We start from the raw sequence: 10,087 nt of genomic DNA, 5'->3' as shown, positions 1-10,087 counted from the left end.
AGACAGGAGAGTTCCAAGTGGGTTGCCATCCAGGCCTTTGGTCAGAAGTAAATTGTATACCAAAGTCATACTTAGTACAAGGTGGGTCAAACTGTAGTCAACCATAAGATTACAAGCGTAGCTGCTTAGTTAATATTGCTCCAGTAGGGAAACTGAGCCCTTAGCAAGAGTATATGGCCAACATCATTAACTCTGGCTAATCTATGACTTCTGAAATATGAATATTTTGGAGAAGGCGTGGGCTCAGGTGTTCTGGGTATTCACCGAGAAGGCTGATGCATATCTGGATTAATGAACTGTGTGGCACTAATTACAGTATAGTCCCAAATTCTACTTATCCCTTAGAGAAGTAAGCAAGTCTGGCCATCATGACTTTATCTTGGGGCTCAGCCTTCTTCAGATGCATCTCCAGCCAGTTTCTGACATCTTTATTTTTATACTGACTTCTTTGAGGGCCCAGTCACTCTCTGACTGTATAATAATTTCTATCTAATTTAGGGCCTATAAAAGTGTCTTTTTTATATCCTTTTCACAGACAATCTAAAATTGTATTTTGAGTATGTTTTTTGCCTTGAGTTCTTTAAAATACTAGTGTTTCCCCGCTGCACTCAGATGCTTTCTTATTTTTGATATCAAGTTAATTTCTGACTAAATTGTACCTTGAAAAGTGACTGATTTCTATGAAATGTTGACTTTAAAACATCTACTAAGGTTTATCCTAAAGCAAAATATGTGGTTGACTTTTGTAAATGGCCCATGGACTCCTCAAAATGAATTAGCTTGCTCTTCTTGTATCTATCTGCGATATTCTCCTTAAATTTTCCTTTCTGTGATGATCACCTTAGATTTTTTTTTTTTTACCAATCTGGCGTATTATGAACTAGAAAAAAATGTTACTGCTCTTTAATTTCTATAAATGTTTCCTTGCTTTTTCTACTAACTGTGTATCTTGAATTTTGTTTCTACAATTTTCATAACACACAGATCTTCCTTTCTCTCCTTCTTTTTCATATTAAATACCGTATGACTTAAATTCAGCATTATTTGACATTAACATCATGACACTTGGACACCTAAATTTTTGGTGCTTAATTGTTAATATTTGTATTTATTAATAAATATGTGATTAATTTAGCTCCATTATTTTAGTGTCCCTTCACTTCCTCTATTTCTTAATATCTTTTTTTTTTTTGTACCAGAGATTGAACTCCAGACCTTGCACTGCTGAGGCAGGTGGCAGAACCACTGATCTAAATCTCCAGCCCCTTAATATCTACTTTATTTTGAAAATATAGCTAAACAATATGAATGCTGTTTCATTATTCCTGTTGACCTGTTCATAGTACTTGTTTATTTATTTATTTATTTTGTATTAAGAAGCCCATTAGAGGGATTGGGATATAGCTCAGTGGTGCTGTGGCTGACTGGCAAGTGCAAGGTCCTGAGTTCGATCCCTGGTACAGGGTAGTGGGGAATGCCCATTAGAAAACATTTCTTTTCATTATTTTGTACTTTTCTGGCCTTCAGTGAAGACTCACATCGTTACTGCAGAACAGATTTATTAATTGTCTACTTCACTGTTTTCTTGTCTAATCTTTTCTGTCCTCTAGCTCCTAAAACTTCAAATATGCATGTGTTCAATCTCCTTTGTCTCTTCTGTACCTATCCCATTCTCTTTAAAAACTGTTGTCTATACTTTTCCCGTTCACAAATTTTTGTTGTTGTTGCTGTTATTTTCCAATATCTCTAACATTTCAGTGATAATGCTTTCCTCTTTCTTGCTGTCTCTAGTTTGGCTTGTAATCTGGCAGTGATTTCATTTTCCTGATTGTCCTCAGTTCACTTTTCCACATCATGTTTTCTTTTGAGCTAGTGTTTTCATCTATTTCCATCTTTGAAATTTTTGTCCCACAGACATTTTTAAAAAATGTCTCTCCACTACTTTTCGGTCTTATTTTTTTATTCTGATTTCTGTTTTTATATCTGCCCTTTGTTTGTTATAGATTTTCTTGTTTATCAGAAGATAGATAATTCATGTGTAGCGTTGGCACCATGGGTCCCAAGAAATTGATTTTTGATTATAACTTCTGATAGAGATTTGGGAACAGTCTGTTTTGCTGCACCGTGAAGACGACTCTGAGGGAAAGCCAGGTAGTAAATAGGCTTAGTAGCTTCTTTAGTTCGGAAGTGTTCTACTTGCTCTTGCCACTTGTCAACAAACAGCAGTATTTCAGTTGACAATCTTGATTTGTTCTGTGATTCTGAGGAATATGCCTGCAATCACGTTTGTCCCCTGATGAGTTCAAGGAAGGAAGCGACATTTTGCTGAAGGTTTCTATTTGTGAATCAAATTGTTTAGGAGCAGAACCCTTCATAAACTGTACTGTTATCGGGTACCCAGCTTCTAAAAGTGAAGGGATTAAGGAAAATAAGATTTCAGTGACTATCGTTATTGGTGACTATAGTGGCAACATAGTGTTTAAAATTCAAATTGCACATGAAGCACTTCTGATAGTAAAACAGCTAATACTTTTACATAGCAGATTTTCTGCTCTAAAGTTAAAGGAGAAGAATGAATATTTTTGATCACTTTTTCTACCTGGTATATAGTAGATCCTTTAATTGAACTTGTTGATTGATAGATATACTAGGCTGTTATGTAGTCAGACTAGTGAAAGGCTTTGCTTTATCATGGCTTACCTTCTGGCTACTACATTTATTTGGTATTCTTTGTGTAACATACTTATAAAGTTCTATAAAAATCTCTCACATACATATGAATTGTGTAGGTGCAGGAATGATATTTTTATGACCTCTCCATATCTCCTCTACATACATGTACTCGATCAGTTTTGAAGAACTATATGACATCACTTAGTAAAAGTATACAATATCTTTTTAATGGATGGCATTAGCTGTCAGTTGAATACAAGGCAGACGTATTTTGTATCCAGCATGTCATTTTAGGATGGAATAATGGAGCAAGAAATGACAGTGCACTTTAAGTTGGATTAAAACTTGTTTTACAGATTTCATGTTGTTCTGAATCCTTGCTTTTGATAGAGTCTGGAAACACGGGACATTTATAAAGACGTAGAGAGGTCCAAGGCATACTATCCAAAGACAGTGAAAGAAAACTGCTCACTTTTTTGATTTAAGGAAAAATGCTTAAAAATGAATAATGCTTTGAAATTCAGGATATCATCTTCTTCCGTGTAAAGCTGTCTAATGGCTTCTCCCCATATTCATAGAAAGCAAAGGCCTGAAAAACAGGGCCATTCACAGTGCAGAACAGGTGGGTTTACGCCAGCTAATATCTATCTATGCTAGAAGACTGCCAAATGAGGCAGTTGGTGTCTGGAATTCTGTAGGTGCAGATAAGAGACGATGCTTAGCAGGGGTCGACCGCCTACAACGAAGAGGCGCATGCTTTCACATGTCAGGAGAGCACAGGCTGGGGCCCTGCTCCGTGTAGACTCAAGGTTCTTCCCTAAGACTTTCCAGTCGCTTCTTTTCCATCTTAATTATCTACGTATTGGATGAACTACAGCTATGTTCGCTCCCTTGTTCTTCTTTGTGTGGTTTGCTTTTTCCTCAAAAGGCTTATATTAAACTTTCTTTTCATACAAACATTCTCTCAGAGGATGTGCAGTAAGCCTCATGTCCGTAAGAGCTTTGCCTTGAGTGAACACTTTGCTTAAAATGTTCACCAGGGCAACTATTCAGTGTTGTTGTGTTTCCTCATTTCTTCCACTATTTAAATCTTACTATGGCAAAAATTTTATTTACTGTGTTCACTACCGTATTACTGAAACTGGAAATAATAGTAGATACTGCAATTATTGTTTGAATGAATAAAAGGAAGAAGATACATACAAAATATAAGAAAACCGTGCATGTATGAAGTAAGCAAAAACAGAGCAGAGGATTAATCTGTAGGGAGCCAGATTTAAATTCATTGCTTTTTTACCTATGTTGAATTATCTTTGCATTCCAATAGTAAAGACCATTTGATCACAGTGGATGATTTTTATAACACTGAGTTTATCCTGCAAAAGACTCTACCAAGGTACTGTTAGAACTAATAAATGAATTAAGCAAAGTTGCAGGATGCAAAATCAGTGTATACATTCAGTTGTGTTCCCATAACATAACAATTACCTGTGTTTAAATAATTACCTGATTGTTTTAATAATTACAATTCATTTCTCAATAATTTAATTATATTCAGAACTGTAATATCTTTCAATAAATTCTGTGATTTTGTCATTCCATCTAAGAATTCACCAAAATTAAGGAATTAGCGCGTTTGTACTATATATTCTCGACTTTTATTCCTAGGTAACTCACTTTCGATGTCTAGATTCCAAAATATTGGTAAATGTCAGGTAGAAAGTTAAACAGTGTTGAAGCAACACTCATGCCAAGGTTTTGATGGACTCTACAATTTAATGCACAATTAAACTGCTGGAAATGCTTTGCTATTTTAATCCCTTATTAGTATATTTGAGTATTTTTCCATGCTCGTCTTTGAATTGCACAAGTTCAGCCCTACATTTTTTTCAGCTAAAGGAGGGAAAAATAATGAAAAAGAGCAAAAGCGAAAGTGGACACACGTCCTCTAGGCATTTCCCACCGTGGTCACGCTGGCTACAGCGAGCTCCAGGGGGCAGCAGTGCCTGGGCCAGTTTTCTCCTTCATTCCCAGAAGTTCTGAGTGGACCGTGTGACACGGGACGCGAGGGCTTTCACTTCTCCCTACGTGGATACTCTTTGGTATGTGTTGAACATATCTCCACACACTGTATATTTTATGTTCGTGTTAAAGCCTGTAAATTAAAAAAGTGAGGGCTGGGGATTTGGTTCAGGGGTTCCACCGCCTGCCTCACAAGTTCAAGGACCCGAGTTCGATCCCCGGTACCAAAAAATGATTCTCCAAAGATAATAAATTACACCAAGAATAAATGTGAGTGGGACTACACATGCCATTATTAAATTATTTTAGAATGTACTGATAAACTAATAGTAAAAATGAACAAACTAAAATTCACAGCGACAGACAAAATATTCTGATTTTTTTTTTTTTGTCAGACATGCATGTGTGACATCCCATCCTTTGCAGCCTCCTGGTTATTTATTTATGTAATTATTTGTTAGCTTTTTGGTCAGGGTTTGAGAACAAGGAACTATTTTGATTCTCATAAGTTTTTAATATTCATGGACACTTGAAAAAACTAAAACTTTTTTGATATCATGAAGGTATGTCTTTACATCTTAGCTTTAGAGAAAATCCCATATACTGTATTCTCTGTTGCATAGTCTAATATTTCAGTACTTAAATCTATAATATTTTGTGTTATAGATCAAGCAAATGAAAAAAGTTTGAAGTAGGTGCACCAAAAGCAAGAAAGATACTGTCTTGAGAAATTGATGTTTCTTGAAAGAATAACTATCTAAAATTTCTTTTAGCACAAAATAAATTTTGACCTCTAAAAGTAATAATTTTCTATATTTTAAGCATCACACATTATGCATTACATTTTTATAAAAACATTTGTCATTTGATTGAAAATAATCTTTGGAAAGTATGATGATTGACCCATGTTTACTTATCTATATGTTTTCTTTTCCCAGATAAATTAATCTGTGTTAAAAAAGATAAAAGAAGAAAATTAAATACTCATATGGCTTCATTTGTATGAACACATTATGAGATGGGAGTACTTTCTTTCTGCCATATAGATATTCTTGTGTTGAGTATATTTATGCATAAAATGTCCAGTATCCAAATTACAATAAAGTTATTTTCATCCGGAAAAGTCTGAAAAAAAATTGTTTAAAACCTGAGGATACTTTTAATATTCTCCAATATATATTCCTGTGATATATATGTGCAGAAATAGATTTGTGCAAATATACATTACATGTATTTTAGCATTTATTTCAAAGTAACAGTTTGATATCACTGTATGTGAGTGCTCCCAATGAACCATTCTTTGGTACTCATCATAATAAAAGGAAGAAAACATGGATACGAAGGATGCAATGAAAATGAAATTACCATTTCAGATATGTGTGAAATGCAGCCACTTCCAATGTCCCATCTTGGTGATTATAAACCTTTCATTCTGGTTAGTACCCTAAACTGTGAAGCAAAGCATGTTCAGGTACTGACCAAAATGTCATTGCACGAATATTATCAGATAAGCTGCCTGTAAGAAATATGATGAATAATAGAAATTCTTAAAGTATTTTATCATCTCTTTGCATGTATTTATAGATTTTGGTCAATAGACAAAAATTTTTCACTCCCTCAGTGCTATAAATAGTGTGAAAACAAAACAACATCAGTGAATTGCTTTATAAGACTAAAAAGTGGGTTAATATGGCGTTATTCTGAAATAGCGATTGGAGAAGTTATTTTTCCAACAATGCTGCATAAAGAGAATAGTTCTTGAAAGTCCTTATAAATAAAGTCCTACCAAATAATGCAAATCCTTGGCTGCCTTGGTAAAGAATAAAACTTGTGAATATGTTTGCAAGACAAATGGAAAGGAAATATTGAAACATTATATCTAGCCTAATGCATTTTTCTCAAGTTATATCATTTTTAATCATTAAAATGTTTCAGAATTTCTTATAGTTCATGGTGTAATTTTAAAACTTTAATCTCATACCATACATCAAAAATATATAAAATCATAAACAATTTAGATGTCTTTCTTCCTCCTTAATCTTCCATAGTAGCTTCAGAATCACATCAAGGAAAACTTTGAACAGTTTTGTTTTTGTATCATATCACAACAAATGGAACTTCATATAAAATTATTTTTCTAATATTTTTAGTATACATTGAGAAACTAACTACATCAGCTTTGAGGAAACACTCCAAAAACGTTTTTAAAATGTAAAGTAATGGGAAAGGAATATGTGTTCCCTTTTCTTTCTTCAAAGAGAATTTGAACAACTTTGCAATATTTGAGAGCTAAAAAGTATATTGTATAAAAAGAAATCTCTAAAGCTTTTGCCTTTTCATACTGTTTTATGTTGTCATTATGATAGAGATAGAACATTTGTTTTCTACTCAGGAAAAGAAAACAAATCTAACCTTAAAACATACTCCCTTTGAATTTAAACTAGTCTAAATTCAAATTACAATGTTATAACTTCACTGTCTTAAATGTACTCGCCCTTATAACTGTAAAAAAATAAAATAAACACAAGTGAGAAAGGAATTAAAAATTTTCACTAGAAAAATGAAAAACAAAAGTTCATAGTTCAGAAAATGAAAAACAAAAGAACAATAAAATATATAGAAAATAAGATGACATGTCATAAAGCCACCCTTTATTAGAGATTGCATGCAAATAGACAAAACTTTCCAATCAAAAACAGAGATTTTCAGATAAGAGAGACACAAGGGAAGTCATTTTAGAGCCAAAGATACAATTAGATTTAAAAATGAAAGAAGGGTAAAATTATTCTCTACAAAGAGTAAACAAAACAGTGGTTATGCAATTATCAGACAAAAAAGTATAAATTAAAGTGTTTATAAGAGCATAGGAAGGGCATTATATGTTTTAAAAGGCTCAATTCAGCAAGAAAATCAAAATAACATGGAGTAGAATCTGAGAGAATTTATGGAAGAAATCATTATACACCTACAAAAGTACCTGGAGACCTCTATACCCCACTCTTAATAAAGAAAAAGCAACCTGACAAGTAAGGAGATAGAAGACTTAAAAATCACAACAAACCAAGTAGATCTAATAATACAAGACACTCTACCCAGTACAGAGAGCATACAAATTATTCTTTAAGTGCACATGGGACATATTGCATAGTAGTCCACATGTTAGTCCACAAATTAAGTGACAAGAGATTTTTAAAAGACTAATTACTAAAATAAAAAAATGAAAATGTCAGTAATACTACAAATTATATGGAAAAAAGGATTATAAGGGAGTGAAAAATTAATTTCACATCCACAAATTGGATAATTTGGATGAAATAGACAACTGCCTAGAAACATAAGATCGAATTATAAAGAAATAGAATATCTGAATCGGTCTGTAACTATTAAGGGGATATGAGTAGTAGTCAAAAATCTAACAAAGGAAATGGACTTGATGAATTTTACTAAATATTTAAAGAAGAATTAGCACAGATATCTTCCAGCTACTTCAGAGATGATAAAAAGGATGTGACACTTCCTAATTCATTGTATTAAGCCAGCATTATCCTGATACCAAGGCATACAACAAGGGTACAAGAAACGAAAATTATTAATCAGAATTCCTTATAAATATGGATACAAAGCCAGGCGCGGTGGCACATGCCTGTAATCCCAGCACTCAGGTGGCTGAGGCAGGAGGATCGCTGTGAGTTTGAGACCAGTCTGGGCTACATAGTGAGTTCCAGGGCAGTCTCAATTACATAGTGAGACCCTATCTCAACAGCAACAAAATATAAATATTGGTACAAAAATTTGCAGCAACATACTATAAATTTAGCAAGGTCTTTAAAGAATAATTTCTTGAGCAAGTGCAATTTAATGTTGGAATGCACAAGTGGTTCAACATATGAAAAAGAATCAATGGAACAAAAAGGATAAATGAATATAAAAATATCAACCGTTAAGGAAATCAGCATGGAGATTCCTGACAAACTAAAAATTGATATGCACATTGACCCAGGTATTCTACCAGGTGTCTTCTGCAAATAGTTAAAGACATCATATTACAATCATACATATACATCTGTGTTCACAGCAGCACAACTCATAATAGCTAAATCTTGCAAGTGGCTTATGTGTTTTGTTGGTACCAGGGATTGAACTCAAGACCTTGTGCTTGCATGGCAGGTGGCAGAACCACTGAGCTAAATCCCCAGCCTAAGTAGCTCATATGTTTATCAACAGATGAATGGGTAAAGAAAATTATTTGTATACAGTGAAATATTATGACCATAAAGAAGAATAAACTTGATTCGTTTGTAGGAAAATAATGCACTTTCAGACCATAGTTTTAACTAATAAAAATCAGACATGTAAACTTATATATTTCATAATTTCTGTTATATGAGAAATCTAAAATAGAAATAAAATATAGAGTAAAATGAAAGAAATAGCAAAGAAGGAGATCTCTTACCTAAAGGAAGGTGGGCAACAGTGGATCAAAGGACGGGAAGTGGATAGAAAAGAAAACCTTTGAAAGTCATATGTATGTACCTATGTACACATATTAAGAGAGCTATAGATAGATATAGATATAGGTGATTGGTGTGTGGAGTACTCCTGCCAGCAAAACAAAGTAGAAAACCTCATTGAAAGGTTAGTAAGTTATTCAGGTAGACTTTTGTGCTTTTAAATATTTTGCATATTTCATTAGATTTATACACAACTACTTTTGTTGCTAACATATATATTATTTTTCCATTTCATATTTCATTTTTTTAGAGGTGGAACACAAAGTAAGTTTGAAAACATAAGTCACACATGTATAAATACCGAATAGTTTCTCTGGTGTGAAAAACTAAAATGGTACATAAGATCCTAATGGTATAATTGACAATGTGAAATAGGAAGAAAAGGGCTAAAGGTGCTGCGGAAGTGAGAAGAGTAGGGGAAAGGAAATCAGGGACAAGAAAAAATATGAGAAAATGGAAATACAGCTTTGTAAATAGGGAAGGGAAGAGAGGGTGAAGGGAGGGCAGGGGTATGGGGAAAAAAATGAGAACCAAAACCTGTCATGTAACGGTACAGATCCCAATGATGAATGTAACTGTGCTGTATAGCTAAAATGTACCAATAAACTCAATGAGAAAAAAAAAGAAAGAAAGATACTTTTAACAAGCTTTTCAGGAAAATACGTCAGTATTCATTCCCTATCCTATGAAGACAAATTACATGAATTAGGTAAATAGAAGGTGATAAAAAGACCATTCAAAACAACATTCTGTACAGTATTCTGTTGTTTAGATTTGTTTGCTCATTCATTTCAACTATTATTTTTAAAAATCTTTTAGATTGCTGGGTTTGGTGGCCTGCCTTGTAAGTGCAAGGACCCAAGTTCAATCCCCAGTACCAA

The sequence above is a fragment of the Fukomys damarensis genome, unplaced genomic scaffold (genome assembly GCF_012274545.1).
Source record: "Fukomys damarensis isolate Sample0158 unplaced genomic scaffold, DMR_v1.0_HiC HiC_scaffold_9, whole genome shotgun sequence".
Classification (NCBI taxonomy): domain Eukaryota; kingdom Metazoa; phylum Chordata; class Mammalia; order Rodentia; family Bathyergidae; genus Fukomys; species Fukomys damarensis.
Note: the sequence above shows the minus strand (reverse complement) of the source record.